The 5,864-nt window shown below is 37.1% G+C and overlaps 1 long non-coding RNA gene across 1 annotated transcript; it reads right to left on the bottom strand.

Moving 5' to 3' along the window:
- Window positions 1-420: 420 nt before the first annotated feature.
- LOC117113439 lies at window positions 421-3,469 on the bottom strand. Its single transcript, XR_004446212.1, has 2 exons — window positions 2,831-3,469; window positions 421-2,068 (listed from the first exon to the last, which is right to left on the bottom strand). It is a non-coding gene; the product is annotated as an uncharacterized LOC117113439 (long non-coding RNA).
- Between the last annotated feature and the right edge of the window lie 2,395 nt (window positions 3,470-5,864).

The following is a 5,864-nucleotide window of genomic DNA, read 5'->3' as shown; positions in this document are numbered from 1 at the left end:
GGTCGATTGATCCGTGGGCCGCATCTTGAGAACGAGTGATATACAGTATACCGATTGTAATCGATATTCTTGTTGATTTAGCTCTTTTCATAACTTATCGGCACCTGAAGTAACCGGATTACAGGGTCAAGTCAGCATAACCTTTCAATTCTTTAGCTCTGAAAGCACTTATATTATAAGAATGTAGCGTCTAGACACAGCAACAAATTTTAGATAGGCCTAAGTAAAAACGTTTGCAGGAGTGCCAATGTTGTATAGAGGCTTATAGTTGGTTGTCAACAGAGGAAGATAAATTCTTTGTAATGAAAATATAAAGTCGTTTGTTGTTATTGATGCCATGAGGATTTGACTCGATACCATTGAGATATTCACAGAAACCCCTTTAGAAAAAAAAAAACAAACACAAAATGTCACTAAAAGCATGGTACTGAGTAGATTTTTTATTAAAAAAAATAAAAGATTTTTAAACAACATTTCTGACAGGTAAATATGTTCCATATATACCGTAAAATAATACACCATAGATATAAAAAATATGATAATAAGTAATTCAACCTCAATAACCAGTTAAGTCACCTTCCAATGTCTTAAAAGTTTCTTTGACGAAAAATGTATGCATTCCCATATTATAGACATGATGTGCCTATATATGTTTATGACCTGATCTCATAATGACTATATTTAAGCATGTCACATGTATTTGTAAAGTTTGATAATCTGGGATCGAGGGTGACCTTTCCATTCTTATATCTTTTGATAATAATGGAACATTTACTGTGTTTTTAGGCTTATACTGGAAGTCGTTTCATAAGCAGAATAAGATAATTTTTATGACGATAGAGATTATATGTGATATCATTTATGTCGTCACATATATCAGCTAATTTAACCCTATCTGAAATACTTTGTAAATTGAGTTTAAAAGCACTTTTGTAAACCTGGAATATAATAATAGAAACGCCTATATTATTATTATTATTATTGTTTATTTATTTTATTCAGGTTTAGGGTAGGTAAAACCGACCACCTGACACTGCAAAATAGTAACAGGAAGGTAATGTTGAAGTAGGTTGACGGGGAAGTGTGGTTGATATATTACAAGCAGAATAAGATTAATCATGGTTTTAATTATATGCCAGAAAAACTGGAAATAACAAGTCAGATAATATTTAGAAGATTAATCGTGCAATATCGCATGCTAATTTATTTTGTCCATAGCTTGAAACTAATTAATGTTATTATCTTACGCTATAGTATTAATAATTTTAAAGCATTCAAGTAGGCCTATAACCACGACATAACCAGGTGTATTTAGCATACGTTTTTCTATATACTGCAAGACTTTATATAAATCATTTAATGTATCAGTGTCGAAGTATCTAGCCCAATTGAGTTAATCCGGGAACTCGGCCGACACGATTCTACGAAGAAGGCAACGCCGCGACGCTCGCGCAAGGGACCATTTTTAATGACGATCCGTTCAGACAGCTTTCACCGACAATTAGCAGACGGCGTTGCGTCATCTAGCGCTCACAGGGTTGCGGAGTTGGATTCGTTGTACGACACGCAGTGAGTGCCCGTGTTTACCCAACCGAACAACGTGTTACCGCAGCCCTTAGGACCAGGTCGTGTTTACCGTCTACGTACTCCCTACCTCATACCATACATGCTCTAAATTTTCTAAATTTATGAAGATATAATAATCTCATGTATTTAATCTTACTAAAGGTTACATAAATTACGTGTAATAGGCCTAGTTTTTTGTGGTTTATCAGAGTGATGCGTAGCATATTCGCCCGGCAATGCTTAAAATCATTCTTTTTTCTATTAATTTTGTAATGCAATGTACAGTACAGTAATATAGTAATTGTATTATGTGTGGGATGGGCTCACTTTATGCATTTTTTTTTTTACATTTCTGAGTATACTTTTTTTTTTATTCTTACACCATAATTTCCAAAAAGTTAATACAAATATAAAGCCATTACTGGAGTTGATAATTGTCTATCAGTAGAGCACAGACACGAACGCTGTGAACACCCCACACCCCGTCGCAGGAAGAGACGACCTGAAAGTAGCAAAAAAAAAACTTTATATAAGACAACTGTTAGAGTACCTCTGAGTGAGAAAGTGTTAATGATTATCAGTTTATATTAATGTAGTTTATCATGTACTGTAATCAATGGACAGTCTGCAGTGTTAAGCTGGGAACATACTGCGCACGACTGTCGACGTTTAATTACGATTCGTTCAGACTGCCACCGACAATCAGCAGACGGCGTCGTATCGTCTACCGATCACAGAGAACGGAGTTGGATTCATCGTGCGACGGTCGTACGACCGCGACACAGTGAGTGCCCGGCCTCAGTGTACAAACCGGAAAGGGGTGGAGGAGGTTGGAGTGGTGGGATTTGATGTGGTCTGGGCTCTGCAGAATGTGGACTCTCGAATACGATCAGTATACGAGTATACTGATTATTATTTTAACAGGTCTCCCTCTAATTACACCGCCCCCACCCTTTCCCCACGATTAAATACCAATGGTTCTCTGGCCATGTATAAACACCTATGTTTTATCTTTATGATAGGCCTTATATTGCTAGAGCTCAAGCTTTACAAAAAATATATATATAAAGTCTGGTATTCTCAATGATAATCATCATCATCATCATCATCATCATCATCATGATAATCATGATCATCATCATCATCATCGTCGTCATCATCATCATCAGCAGCAGCATCAACATAATTATTCTTCATCATAACCAGCATCAATTCCATTCATCACCACCATCACTTTCATAATCACTTATGTACAAGGACATACCGTATGGGCTATTCAGGGCCCTTAATTAATTAACCACGTCCTCCTGGTCTGCCAAATCCTGGTCTGCCAAATCCTGGTCTGCCAAATCCTGGTCTTCGGCGTTCAGGTGTGGTTGAAATTGCCCTTCCATTGTCTGGTTGTGTTGTTGAACGTCGTGGCCATTCAAATCCGAAATACGGCCATCCAGGTCTTGCTGTAGGCCTAAATGGCCGTTCGGGAATGTGAAATGCCCATGTTCTTTCAGGCCTAGGTATTGCTGTAAGCCAATGCGGCCAATGTGGTCGCGGTGATTGTGTCCTTTCGGGCTCAGGTCGTGGTGACGTTCTTGCAGGTTCGGGTCTGGGATATGGCGTTTCGGGTCTGGGATATGGCGTTTCGGATCTGGGATATGGCGTTTCAGGTTGAGGTCGGTAAACAGTTCTTTCGGAATCTGGCTGTTCGGTTGGAGGTTGTGTTAAACGTGGCCACCACCATGGCCATTCGGGTTCTGGTCGCGGTCGGCGTGATGGTCTTTCAGGTCTTGCTGTAGGCCAATGTGACCATTCGGGTTCAGGTCGCGGCAGCCATGTCCTTTCAGGTTCGGGTCGTGGTAGTCGTGTCCTTTCGGGTCTTGGTCGGCGTGATGGTCTTTCAGGTCTTGTATATATATATATTGTAATATGATATTAATTTTTAACTTTTCTACTGGAATTATTTGAATGTTTTGATATTTCCATATGTATTTTTCCACCTGACTTATTTTCCTTTTGTCTTTATTTGTTGATTGTAAACAAACGTTGTCAGCCTTTGGCTGTTGTTTTGTTTTGTGTGTTATACCTTAATAAATAAATAAATAAAAAATCTTATAGTGGCTGAGAAAGCCTAGATCTATATTAAGGCCACTATTAATGCTATTAAAATAATGAATAAATGTTTGTTCGGCAATTAATCTATCATTTCTGTTTTTAAAGCAATTACTAAGGAGCACAGCTACTTTAAAGTGTGTTATATTATTATTAGAGTGCTGCCTTTTAATTATCTTTGTATATTCTTTAGACTATACACGGCTTCATTACCCCTTTTATCATTATGTTGTGGAAGAAATTTTTAAACAGTTGGTATCACGATACTGTACAACATAGGCCTACTCATGTTCACTCTTTCTAGAGAACAATTTCGATTCAATTCAATTTTATTTTATCTCAACTGGAAGCATTAACGCTGAATTATATGACAATACATACATTTAATCAAACAGAAATACAAAACAGTAAAACATCAAAATTGATAAAATTATTTACGTAAAATATTTCAGTTCTATTTACAAAATTAGAAAAATTAAATCAATGTAATTAGGTCAGATATTTTAATTAAATTTACATGAAACTAAAAAAAAATATCAAAATAACATAAATGGGAATTGTTTTCCAAACTGCCAGAGAGTTAGATGTTTTATGTAAGTCTTGGTTCCACGATCAGATGATGATGTATCCCGGCTCGTTTCCTCCTCAGGGACCCAATTAACTTTACTAGCAACCAATTAAAGTGCTACATATTGATAAAATGACATTTTTTGGCCTGTCAATTCAAAAGATTTTTTAAACATTCAAACAAAAAATTAAGCCCGAAAACCCGCTATGAACAACAACGACTTAAGCTTTTCATGTATACAATGCCAGCAAACAACAGTACGTTTATGATACATACAGTGAGCAGATTGTATATGAGGAGACATCTGTACGCCGTCTGTACCAAGCAATTGATTCAGTCGCCCATAACATGTTAATGTTTTTCTTTGTTAAACTAGAAATGGAATTTACCATATAAAGTAGTAGACGTATATAGCGAACCTATGCGCTTCACATCATAGGATCTCTGTAGTCATGGAAATGTTTGTTCTTGTTTTATTACAATACGCTTCCGTGAATTTCAAATGCCATATTGGTACCAGGCCAATACGTCAGTATGTGGATTATTTAACTGCGCAAATTAAGTAAATAGACTTAGCCCTAAATCAACCAAAACATCTTTTATGTTCATTTCCTTGCCGCTTGAATATTGCGTTGTGTATGTGTTGTGTGTGATTGTATAGGCCTACGTTTGTGATTTTCCTTTCATGTTTGGCTCATGATTTGGGCTGCAAAATCATGGAGGAACCCTGTTCCCCCCAGGCTTCACCCTTCTCCTGTATTTGAGGAAGTAAATATTATATTATTATTGTTACACGAACTCTTAAAATGAGTGGCATATCGCCATCAAATTAATTAAATGTTTACACGGAATTTAAACTTCTTCTGCTCACATAGTGTTTTATGGGATCCTTCGAGTTAGTCCCTTACCCTACCTGAAAAAACTGCGCTGGCTCTATATTCGACAACGATTTATAACAATATTGTTTTATAAGAATCTCCTTTATCAACACTTGATCTTATCTCTGGGAAAATCTCAATTCCTATTTCCCCAAACCACCATATTTACTCAGTAAAATAAACATTTCTCATAATGCCATTTTTGCTTTTTCTTCATTTTTCTGGAAGACCAACCCCTAAATAGCTTACCTATTACAAAATCTCACCCATTCTAGATGTACTTAATCCGAAATTAAAAACTATCTATTCAAAAATTTAGCATCACTGTTCGAAACACAGCAAGAGCAATTATTACCTAACATACTGCATGCTCGAGTGGAAAATCAACGACCTTGTACTAGATAATCATTACAATGAGGATCAATAATGTGTGCGCGAGTTTAAATCGGGGTGTATTTGTATGCGTGTTGGGTGGATTGGATTGGATTGGATTTATTCGGTGTAAACACCACGAAAGTCTAGAAGAAGACTTATTCCCAGTGGGGTCCTTCTGGTGGTTATTGGGCAGTACACCGGGAGACAATCCCCTACTCTTTTCCGAAGAGTGTACTGCGTTCTTTAACGTGCACATGGGCCATAATGCACACGGGACCAACGGCTTAAACGTCTCATCCGAAAGACGGTGCACTGTTGTAACTTGTATTTCAGCCCTCTAGCTGAAACACAAGGAGAAGCAGCGATGGGAA

The sequence above is a fragment of the Anneissia japonica genome, unplaced genomic scaffold, assembly GCF_011630105.1.
Source record: "Anneissia japonica isolate Jap-2015-1 unplaced genomic scaffold, ASM1163010v1 scaffold493_len2256704_cov171, whole genome shotgun sequence".
Taxonomy (NCBI): Eukaryota; Metazoa; Echinodermata; class Crinoidea; order Comatulida; family Comatulidae; genus Anneissia; species Anneissia japonica.
The sequence above is the reverse complement of the archived record's forward strand: the minus strand, read 5'-3'. Positions and strand labels throughout refer to the sequence as shown.